Source organism: Anser brachyrhynchus (assembly GCF_964034855.1).
Source record: "Anser brachyrhynchus genome assembly, chromosome: 3".
In the NCBI taxonomy this organism is placed as follows: Eukaryota; Metazoa; Chordata; class Aves; order Anseriformes; family Anatidae; genus Anser; species Anser brachyrhynchus.
Genome location: NC_137696.1, coordinates 122,006,674 through 122,019,313, shown reverse-complemented (window position 1 = coordinate 122,019,313; position 12,640 = coordinate 122,006,674). Strand labels below are relative to the sequence as shown.

Sequence of the window (12,640 nt, the reverse complement as noted above, 5' to 3'; positions counted from 1 at the left end):
ACTAAGATTGAAGCAGCCTAAGGGACTAGATATGTTTAACTTAAGTCACCAAACAGGTCTGCAATGCCCCTCTGGGGAGATAAGAATCATGGACCAGATACCTTGGGAAAACCGTAAATGCTGTTAAAACCTGAAATCCTGACCAATAAAATATTTGAATTACTTTCTTTAACAGAGGAGGTTAATTCCATTTTCTCAATCAGTTTCTTGTCCAAATTGTTCTGGTTATTTTTCTTGCTTCTTAAATATCCATGCAAGTTTGATTTAAACCGTGTTTTCTTAACTCTCTGTCTTAACAAAGTATCTGCGGAAAGGGATTGGGTATCTCAATTGCCAGTTATTTCACATCAATTGAAGTCAAAGGCAACCACAGTCCTGAAGACTGACTTCTTGAACGCCAAAGTACATTTGTTTATAGCATAAGTTGAGGGATCAAACATATTCCTAAACATGGTTTCACCTACCATTCTTATGTAAAACCATGACCTCAATTCACAATCTCTCTCCTGGAGGGAATTTTGAGCATACTAGATCTCAAAATCACAGAACTGTTGCAACTGGAAAGCCGCTTTGGAGATTGTCTTGTCCAATCTCTCTGTTCAAGCAGTAACCCATAGCAGGTTGCATATTAAAAAAAATCATTCTGAAGCTAGATGGCTGTGGTTTGGAACTGTAATGGGACTCTTCTTACTGCCATTTAAGATCCATGCCAAGTCTTTTAGAAACATAAGTCATGAATTTCATAGAGTGATGAAGCTGCTTTTGTATGTACCACCAATATGTCAGCTTATATTGGCAGAGGTACCTATATATAACTAAACTTGTTCATGGCAGTTGCTCTTTTCTTGGTTTCATGGATTTATTGACAAAAGGAAGAAATCTGTGTAGAGCTGAAAAATATAAGTCTTACCTGAGGGTAAAAAAAAAAAAAAAAAAAAAAGTAAATAAGTAAATGAAGACTAGGCAGGATACTTTATTTATTTCAAAATCCGCTAGGGCTCATGTATGAGAAGCCAAACTGATCCCAAAGGGTTCACAGAATAGCTGATGTTGGAAGGGCATCTCAGATCATCTAGTCCAACACCCTTACACAGAGCAGGGTCATTCTGAGCGAGTTGCTCTGGGCCATGTCCAGTCAGCTTTTGAGTATCTTCAGGGATGGGCACTCCTCCACCTTTCTGGGCAACCTGGTCCAGAGTTCAAACAAATGCACAGTAGAAAAAAAAAGTGCGAGAGCCTTCTCTTTTCCAGCCTGAACAATCCTGGTCTCTCATCCTTTCCTAGTATGTCAGATGCTCCAAATCATCAGTTGTCTTTGTGGTCCTTTGCTGGATTCACTCTAATAAGTCCATTTCTATCTTACACTGGAGAGGCCGGAACTGGCCACAGTACACCAAATGTACCTTGCCAGGTCTGACCTGTTGGCAGTGTTCTTCCTAATGCTGTCCAGGATGCTATTGTTCACTTTTGCAGTGAGGGCACATTGTTGACTCATGTTCAACTTCTCCACTAGGACACCCAAGTCCCTCTGCAATGCTGCTTTCCAGCTCTTTGATCCCTAGCCTGTACTGGTACATGGAGTTATTCCTCCCCAGAGGCAGGATCTGGCATTCCTACTGTTGAAATTCAGGAGGTTTCTATCAACACATTTGTCTAGTCTATTCAAAGTCCCCTTGAATAGCAGCACACTCATCTGCTGTAGCAGCTACTCCCAGTTTTATGTAATTTATTAATATGTTAAGGGTGAACTCACCCCTATCTTTCGTACAATTAATGAAGAGGTTACATAGTTTTGGCCCCGGTACTGACCCTTGAGCAATCCTTTAGTTATTGGCCACCAGCTTTGTCTCATCACAAGCTTCTGAACATTTCAGTTCAACGACTTTCCAGTATACCTCCCTGTCCATTTATCTACTCTGTGCTTAATCAGCTTGTCTATGAGAATACAGCTCACCCATCCATCAGCCTTGCTCCTTTGTTTGAGACGTTAAACAGAAGTTTATGTCCTACTATGCCCCATGCTTACACCTTGAGTTTGGTCTAAAGCTGAAATCCAGGTAGTGGTGGGATGGGAATGACCAAGAACCTGGTCTGCTGTGCAGAACTCGGACTTTAAACTCTTTTTCTCTCCCTGATTATCCTTGGCCATTATTTATTTCATGTTTTGAAATATTACCTGGGCTGCACCTAAAATGTGGCTCCATTCAAGGATCATCCACATTGTCATTTCTTTTTAATAGTTTTTTAAAGAAAAACACTTTTCAACAACAGCAATCCAATCTAAAAACATTGATGACTCTCTGATTAAAAGCTGGTGTCTTTGTTTGATATCGTTTTGTTTTTCCCTATCTAAGCTTTGGCTTCCTCCCCTACAAAACTTTCACAGGAACACCCTTTCAAATCACTTTTTTTTTTGTCCTAATCCTTCAAGGGCTTTGCCAAAATATCTTCTTTTTCTCATGGCACTTCAGATGCCTAAATCCAAACAATGAGTAATGATTTCGGACTCCTTTTCAAATCTGTATTTGCAAATGACTTTACATATCAGGTAACAGGAGCTGTATAGGTTGGCTTAATCAACAAGAATCCCCTTGAATGAAAGGGCTATAGAGTCCAGCCCTTCAGACCAGAGCACTCATATTTAGCTTACACATTTGAAGACCGGGTAGGTCACAATCTTCAGTGCTGAAATTCCAAAGCAGGCACTGGAGTTACACAAGGGATTAATTTGATTCTGTATTTAGATTAACAGTACTCATATAAATACTAAATTAGAGCTGATGTCAATCTTTTATGCTAATTGCTAGTTAGACCCTGTACAAAGACACGCTTTGCTTGGACCACTTTTCTAAGATTGCTATCTATCCACTGTGGAGAGATTTACGCATTTGCTTTCCATTAGCATTAATAGGAGCTGTCCACATAAATCACTCATCGCCAGCAAGAAAAGATAAAGTCCTACTAAGTTCAGAGAACACAGGCTTTCCCAATTGAAAAATCTATTAATAATAAAAAACCTACAATGTAAATATCTGACATCTGAGCTGCATAGTAACACTGTGATATGAAATAAAGTAGTCCATGAAGTGATGGCTTCAAGGGGTAGAACTGCATGGTTATTTCCAAACCTTTTCAAAAAACTCATATAACTCTTATGGCATTGGTAGAAACATAAATAAAGCAAATAGCTGTAGAGGAAGGAGGAGGAGCAGGAACATAGTAATTTCAATTGTTATTTTTATTGTCCTTTTTTTTTTTTTCTGTGAGATAGTGACAGATCCAATAAAAAGCCTAGTTATATGTGCAGAGAGGACAAAGATTGTTAGAAATAATAGGAAAAAAAAACACCTCTTAGCTAATACAGATGTAACTGGGCATCAGATCATTTGGGCTAAGAAGTTAAAGGTATCCAGATGCAATGCTTGCTGCTTTGCTCCTTGTTGCTGTTCGTTATAGAAATTGATGTAATTTATCTCACTAGGCCAGGGAAACACACAGATCATTGGCCGGGACTCCCTAGTGCTTGGCACTGGGCCAGTCATGATTATGATCTGTGCAACTGTATGACATGATGATATACAAAAAATAAAAGCAGAAGTGTTTTTCCCTTTCTGGTGTTGTAAATCTGTATGGATTCCAGCCAGCTTTCCACAAAGTAACACTGGATAATCAAAAATAACCAAGTTTCATCCATCAAATTGTTATTATTTAATACCTTACATAGCACTAATTACCATTTGTTAAAGTAAGGTTATAAAAGACTGGTCAAAATCTTTGTCTGTATTTCATCATATGTACACACATTTATCGTTTTGTGTTTCCTTCTACTCCAAAAAGAACTGAGCATTAATTACACGTCATCATTACAGCACTGAGCCATTGAAAGTCACCTATTAGAAAGCAAATTTGATACAATATTTTATTTTGCAATTAACGCTTAATCGCTTTACACTAATGAAACTACATGATTGCATTGTGTGCATATGTTTGTGTGACAGAGAGAAAAAAATTCTTCAGAAAACACCATTTTGTCAAATTAAAATATCTCATGGGAATAGATCTATTTAAATGGATATTTTTGAGTTTCACAGGTGAGTGTTTAACAGAATTATTTTGTTTTTCTTACAAGGAACCCATAGTTCTGGCTTTCTGATGCCACAGTGCTCACAGTTTATATTTGATTTAATTTGAAAACATCCCAGTTAAGTTTCTGCCATGGCCCTAAGAACATGTGGTAGAATCTGACTGTCTTCTTAGGAAAAAAAAAATCCTTAAACAAATAAAAACTGCAGAAACCACTGAGTCTCCTGGAAAGTTGTCTTAATAGATCAGCTGGAGTTCTCAGCTAAAGATCTGAGATTTCAGTTTATCCAGCCACAAGATCACTGGATCTCATGTCTTTGTTTCTTTGTTACATTAAAAAGCCTTCATGTATGGCATGTAATTCCCCGGTTAAGTAACCCAGATTGTGCTGATGAACTGATGATCTTTGTGAACCTATATATTCATTTGGGGTTTGGCCAAGGTTTTACCACTGGCACAGATTATTAGGTGGAGAGGAACAATTCCTCTCTCTTAAGGAACACTGTTTCAGCCAAAGGTTAGATTGATTTTGGCTGCCATAGAGCAACATCTTTCCAGTTTATCAAATGCCTGATAAGCTTGGATTCATGCTCAGTACTCAGTCCAAACATCCATCGAATTTATTTGGGAAGTTGGTTTGAAGGAAACAACCGTAAGTAACAGTGATAACTTAAAAATACTTGAACACCTGCATGAATGGAGGAACAGGGTGGGAGTGAAGTGTTGCACTTGACAGGGAAACGAGCAAAAAAGACTGAAAGCTAGTAAAATGCCTAGATATTGTGACATGCAGCTCTGAATATGCTGCTGAATTGTATTCATTTTCTTTTTAGGGTTGTCAGCCTTGGGATAAGATCCTCACAGATGAAGTAGCGCTTGTTTCATTTCTGTTCAGGACCTATCACAAGGAAGGAAATATAGACAGACAGACAGAAAGGTAGATACTAAGAATATATTTGTGGTCTCATTTATAACACAGTACCTTAATGAGCTTTGTATCACAGTGACAGCATGCAGAGCCCAATGTGCAATTTACATGGATGAAAAAAAAGGTAGAGAGGCCACAATGCAAATGCAAAGAACATGAAACTATTCCTCATCTATACAGAAATGCATGAATGGGTTTCTGGTGATAATATTTTAATTAGGAAGCTTTATTTGTTACAGACAGGTCATTCTGAGAGTGCACAAAAGGATCCAGTGGAACAAAAATTATAAAAATAATGATTAGAATGAATATTCTGAAACAGAGGCTGACAAAGAAAAAGAATCCATTGTTCCTGTGAGCACTAAAAATAACAGCAGAAAGAACCTGTAGAAAAAGTGTAAAATTGGAATTTTACATGTAAACACTTTCAACCAACAACATTAAGACTCTCCATTAAAAAAAAAAAAAAAACCTCTAGAAAATGTAGTGATTATATAGATACATACATAACTAAGTAGACAGATGCAATCAAAGAAGAGATACTATGGTAAAAGAGAAAAATCAAAAAAGAAAGGAAATGGCTGATTCTTTCTTTGTGACATATTTTCTCTCTCATCCTTGCATATTTGCATTAAAGTGATTGTGAATAATGTACATTTGACCAGTGCTGTCTGCGGAACTAATGCCTATTAAAGTGATGGGAAGTAGCATATGTTGTGCCTTGGGCAGAGAAAGTCCAATCACCCCCACTGTGTGCAAGTCTCCAACTAAAATGCAGGACAGCCTGGGTTTTATCCTAAATGAACCCAGCAGGGAGAAACAGGACATAGTCCCTCATTCCACATTTAAGCTTCTAAACTAAGGTTTAAAGAGTCAGATTCAGAAAAAAAGGAACTGTAACATCCATCATTTAATTTACAATTGGCGCTAATGTTATTTTATCTTTTGCTGGTACTATCACTGTGAAGAAAAGCATTAAGACAGGGAAAGTAGATGTGTATTCAGTTGTTTCAAGAACTGAGATGCATTTACTTTACTGGTACCAAAAGAAAGAAGAAAAGAAGAAAAAAAAAAAAAAGAAGAAAAAAAGGAAAAAAAAAAGGAATAAAAACCTCTCCACTACTCCACTCCTGTTATTCTTTCACATTTTCTGCCAGTGCACAATTTCATCAGTAATTGCAAAATGGTTTGGGTTTGTTTGGTTTCACTTTTATGTTCTTGCACTGTACTAGAAATGTTCTGCTATTTGAACAGTTTGTAAAGCTTTTTGAGTTGTATTACATAATCTTTCCAACAACCTCCAGCATCAAGTTCAGATCTAAAGCAGTCTTTCTTCTACCTGTGTGAACTTGATAGCTGGGGAAAAAAAAAAAAAAGGCAATTACAGAACTGTATGAGAATAACAAATTTAGCTGAACTAAGGAAATAAAATTTGCCGAATTGTCATGTTTAGATCTGTAGTGATGATTTTGCTTCATTACCTTCAACACTGAAAAAAGAGGAGAGGGCAGGGGAGAAAGGGAAAGGAGTTTTTTTTCTTTTTTTTTTTTTTAATATGTAGTATTTATAGGAGGAATTTATTTCCTTTTCCAGAGAAATAAATCCATCTTAAATAGAACTATATCTCAGTGATCTGGAAAAACATTTGCTGCCAATGTAAATCAGGAATAACTGCGGTGAAATGAATGGATTGGCATAGAATCTTACTTACAGTGGTGCAAGTTCTGAATATCCCACTGACTTGACATTAGTGTATAGAAGGGAGACTGAAATTTCTTCTTTTTTCTTTTTTTCAGCAGAAAAGTAAACTATACAGTTACTTTAATGTGTAATCTTGAATGCAGATTTTAGTATGTTTTGAACATTTTTTTTTATATTTTTTTTTTCTGCAGGGGAAGTTTCAGAGTTAATACTTTCAATTATTGTTTTATAGAGTCTCAACTAAAAGTTCTGAAGACAGCAAGAACCCCCTTTTTTAAAGCTACCAGTGAAATTCCAATCCAATTGTAGTCTGAAATTCAAGCATATCCCAGCTCCAAAATACTAAACAGTGGGGTGCTCGTTTGCACTTCTATTCAGTAACTGTAGGTAGGAAATATCACCTTTTTTTTTTCTGTTTATTGCACATGTTATTTAATTTTAAATGGTAATGGGTAGATAGGGGGAGAGGGGGCGGGGGAGAAAAAGAGAATGTATTGTTGAGAAAATTACAAGAGGTTATTCCCATTAACAGAGCTTAAAATATATGATTAGTCTTCCATCGTTTTCCTCACTGTTGCCTAGGAAATCCAGACTGGCTTTGGAGGAATTATTTTAGTTTTTATTTCCTTTTTCTTATCTCCCTTGAATAATTCCTTAACACCAAGCATAATAACAGTGCTATTAAATACTCAAATACCCCAGCTGGATTCCACCACAGTAAGTATTCTACATCCACATGCTGTGGCTCACCACTGCTTTAAGCCACTCTAAGCACAGATAGCCACAAAAATTGGCAGCCTCACCCAGGGCCATGCTGCTCTGCCCCTTCCTCTTCTGTTATCATTTGGGACTGTGCAACCTCACAGTGAGCTGGATCTCCAGACTGATCTTGCTGGAGAGGAAGAGGAGAGGGAGAGGATTAATGTTCAGGCAAATCATGTGATGACCGCTCAATGTGATAAAAATAAGAAATAAAGATGCTGGCATGAGAGAAAGGAGGAAAATATGTGGGTGTGGGAGTGTGTATGCAGAGGATCATTATACTATAATCATTCCAGCAGACCACTAAGAGTAATTGGGAGATTGCAGCTGTAATAACCAATCATCTTACTCAAAAATCTGTCAGTGTGAACAGATAAAGAAAAAGTGCTCGTTTCCCCTTAAAAAGGAACTGAAGCACAGGCTGACCTGAAGGTTGGATTCAGTTCAAGATTAAGCCATTCAGCTTTGATGACTACATACAGGTGTCTAAACAAAAAGGGAAGGTGTTTCTGCTCTCATTGTCAGTAGAGATATAATCAATACAGTCAGTAGAGCCATGCCAGGATCATTTTGCCAACTGACAATGTCTGTCCATGTGCATGCTTTGAACTCTTGTACCCTCAAAAATAAGACAGACACATCTTGACTCCCTGGTGGGAACAATCTTCAGTCTGTGCAAATTCAACTGAGCCCTAGAAGATTTTCCAAGAGTATTAACTGGCTTACTCAAAACCATGTTAGAGTCCTGGGTCTTGGCACTGTTTTATTTCCTAGAATAGATGTTAGAATCACAGAATGGTTTGGGCTGGAAGAAAGCTTAAAGGTCATCTAATTCCAACCCCCCAATGGACTAGGTTGCTCAAAGCCCCATCCAACCTGACCTTAAACTCTTCCAGGCACGGGACATCCATAATTTCTCTGGGCAGCTTGTGCCAATGCCTCATTACCCTCAAAGTAAAGAATCTATTCCTTATAACTAATCTAAATCTACCTTTTTATTTTTATTTTTATTTTTTTTCAGTTTAAAATGATTCCCCCTTGTCCTATCACTACACCCCCTGAAAAAAAGTCTTTCTCCAGCTTTCTTGTAGGCCCCAGTTAGGTACTATCAGGCTGCTATAAGGTCTCCCCAGAGCCTTCTCTTCTGAGAAGAGCTGAACAACCTCAACTCCCTCAGCCTGTCTTCATAGAATGCAGGACCTTGCACTTGGCCTTGTTGAACCTCATAAGATTCACACAGACCCACCTTTCAGGCCTGTTCAGGTCCCCCTGGATGGCATCCCTTCCCTCCAGCATGTCGACTGCACCACATAGCTTGGTGTTTGGGATATTCAGTAACATCCAGCACCCTAATAACACTATGGACGCAGGTGACTCAGTCAAGCCTGAATTGGCATTTTAGACATCTAGCCATAAACACATAAATTCAGGCATATTAATCATGAAGGAAATCTCATTCTAGAACTTCTGAGTTCACCACTGCCTCCATTACCTCAAGAACATAAAAGCAACGAGGTCATCCTCACACATACTTCAGTCAGGTATTGTTAATATTGTAATAACTGAGTTAAAACAAAGCTGAGTGGTTTCTGACTTCATACTAACTACAGTCAACAGACTCCAGCCCCTGATGCAGTTAATGAGAAAATAAACTTGAAGGATTTGCTGGAATGAATAATTCAACACTATAAATATTTTTCTCCGATTACTACATTGTAAGTAGAGCCTGACCCTTCAGAGTTACTAAAAACTTAAAACAATATCTTATGTTATCTTAAATTTTAATGTTATTGCACTCAGGTTAGAGACCTATAAGAGGCCATCTGTATATGTCCATATATCTTTTTCTCCCCTTGTTTATTTCCATAGAAGTCAACAGCTAAACATGTTCCCATTCCTCTCATACAGACTGTGGTCTTTGAAATTAATAGACATATTATACTGTGAAGGACTTGGGCTGAAGTACACAAGGATCAAATTCCAGAACCAAAGGTACATGAAATCCAAATAATTCCACATATCATCTTTGTTCCTACCTAGAGGGCAGCCATCTATTTCCTCCTGCAGTAGGTGTTTTCAGGTTGGACGCAGACACATTTCATCATCTGTGACTTATTCAAAATCACAAGATACAGCTGATTTCAATGTATTTTAAAAACAGACTTGATCTAGGTCATGTAAGATTTAACATTGGAGGCTATTCTTCTCATTGCAGAATCCAGGAGTCTGAGAGTGTCTATGGTCCTGAGAGGTCTTAATAAAAATTCAATTGTCCTTCACAGTTTCATCAGGTCTTACTGGTCTGTACTATGCGTATCTCCTTGTACTATGCGAGTCTATCCTTGACGCATTCAGTGGTCGCATTCTCTAGTTTATTTGGACTCTTTGCATTTTGTGTTTTTATGTGCTTAACCTTAATTAGTTCACTTCTCATAATTATTGTTTCACTTTAGGCTGTATGTTTTAAACAAAGTCCAAGTATAAAATAGTCTAATAGTCTCTGTGCACACTGTTTGGTGTACATGTTCCTTAAATATTTCTTCCAAATGCTGAGATGTGCTCATTGCTATTTTCATGGTATTTGCATCATGTTTATGTCTTGCCCTAATTTTGCAATCTTTATTGCTCTCAGTTAAGAAACTGGGAGGGAAATAGGTGTGGAAATCCTTACAGTTATTGGATTTGACTTTACATATTAATCTGAAAGTAATGTAACTAACATGAACATTAACGATAGCTTTCCTCAGATCTATCAAACAATCTAATGATGATAACAAAATGCTTAAACCAGGACTAAGAGTTGTGAACAAAAGCCAGTTCAAATTTTCAAATCCATATTCAACCCTAAGGAAAACAAGTTTTTGAAACACCAAATTTACAGACTCTATGTCCTGCAAGGCTGTTCACTATTGTAAAATCTATTTGGTGAAGGCATACCAGGATTGAAAAGAACCTCAAAGCTGTGTTGAGTGATTGATTTTTTGTCCTTTTTGATGTCAGTAACATTTTTGCCATTGACTTCAACTGCATCCCAATTTCTTTCCTAGCACTTTTTGTACATGAACAGATACATTTTTTGAAGAAAGTTATCTATTTTGTGACAAACTGTGAGATGACAGAGCTTGTGGCTTGCATTTATGCTTGAAGGAAATTTTGTGCAGTGGAGGCTCTTTTACACCATGGGAATACTATACCTCACTGCTAAAAAGCTTTATAACAAAATATATAGGTGATAGTATAAATAGACTCAGTGATGCTACTAGGTCAGTAAGAAAATCAGCATCTCTTTCAGGGACAGTTGGAGAGTATCACGTCTGTACAACTTGCTCACTTTTTTGATCCTATTCCTATTGTTAATTTCAAAATGCATTTATTTGTCCTGTGAGTGGATATGTTTGGCAAAGAAATTACAAGCAGCTACCACCGAGCACAGCTGTTCATTGTCATCTTTGATAGCAACAAATATAATCAGTCCAAAGCAAGATCAGTCCTCTAAGGGGAAAGTATATTTAGTGATCATTCAAAATCCTCAGCCTGATATCCTTGATAGTTCAGTAACTCACTGTTTTGCCAGTGGGGCTGGTAGAAGTTTCTTTGTTGTGATGGATACATTTGCCATTACTCACCATACCGGTTCTCCCCTCCCCTCCAGCTGTTTTACTATCGTACAATATCCAAAACCCATGAATCTTCCAGTATCCTAGCAGCCCACTCTGTAACATTCCAGCTTGACAAAATTAGAGCTAATAATTCAAACAAGCTAAAACACCAAATGGGAAAAAGTCAAAAGACACTTTTCATTAGACGCGTTGACTATTGGGAAAGCTGGATGATAAATTGTGATCCAGTAATCATCCTTGTCAAATTGGAAAGTGTCAATGTATTGATTGTATCATTATAATTGAATTAATTACAGTTGCATCTCTCTGGATATTTAACTTATAGCTTGATATTAGAACTCTTTTTGCTTGCCAAAAAGACGGGGCTTTATATCATGGCCTCCAGAAGTTTATTCTAAGACCCTTTGAAGTTTGGTTTTCTGGTTTTGGTTGGTTAGTTGCTGTTTTGTTTTGTTTTTGTTTTGTTGTTTGTTTTTTGGTTTGGTTTTGTTTTCAGTACGAATTCCATGTTTTGCAAAAAGATGGTGACCTGGAAAATGAATTTCTCTGCTTATCCGTGCAAACAGACAGATTACATCTAGAAATTTCTAGTCTCCTAATTCCTTTTGAGATACTTCTGTGAAACATAGCTATAAGAAAAAAAAAAGAAAAAAAAAATTGTGTCTGTTTCACTGGAATCAGAAAGACAATATATTCTACAACATGATGGAGTCTAATGACTGCATTTGTGATTTGACTATTGGTAAGCAAGGAACCAGATTAGAAGAGCCAACTTAGTCCACATGATCCAGCCAGCCGCTGTTCACAGCTTTATGAATAAATGAATTTCAGTGTTCTAGCCATCAAGCACTGACCTCCTGGTAACACGTCTATGCAGTAATTACAATACCAGCATGTCTTTCTAGTTTTAACTATCTAAGACCACTGTATCTGAATGTCCCTCACCTAAGTCAACATTTCAGAACAGAAATTCCATGTGTGATGGAAGGTATTTGTAATTGCTCTTGCTTTAGTGAATGTCATTTTGATTTACTTCATTAGTGCTGCTATACTTGATAGAGATGATGTCTGATTTTTCTGTCATCTCTTCACGCATTTTGTTTGCAGGTGCTTGATAGTGTTGCTCCTCTATACCTATATGGAAATACAGACAGGAATATTATGTGGCTTTTCTAAGTTATTTCAGGATAATAAATGTGAATGCAGCTAGCTTGGGAGTCTGAACAGACAGGGCAGCATGCTGTTCAATAATCTATTTTCTCTTTCTGCGATATTATGACAACATCATTTAAGTATCTTGTTCTTATTTAAAGTTAATATATATTCCATTTTTATCTTTGTAGTGTCCTCATAATTAATCTGGAGTAAATAGGATGAAATCTAATACTGGATCATATCTGCTGATACATCAGAGCAATCATTAATAAATCCAACACTGTTAGGCTGCTCAGGCTCAGTTGTCTTTGTGTCAAGGACATGAAAAATATTTGGAGAAGAAAATGAAAATATAGAATTCTGTTATGGTGAAAGGTGTAGGTCTTTTGCA

The 12,640-nt window shown here is 37.2% G+C and overlaps 1 long non-coding RNA gene across 1 annotated transcript; it reads right to left on the bottom strand.

Annotated features, from left to right (window-relative positions):
- Positions 1–4,713: 4,713 nt before the first annotated feature.
- Positions 4,714–12,162, bottom strand: LOC308193292. Its single transcript, XR_013949526.1, has 3 exons — positions 9,511–12,162; positions 7,516–7,604; positions 4,714–6,367 (listed from the first exon to the last, which is right to left on the bottom strand). It is a non-coding gene; the product is annotated as an uncharacterized lncRNA (long non-coding RNA).
- Positions 12,163–12,640: the final 478 nt, after the last annotated feature.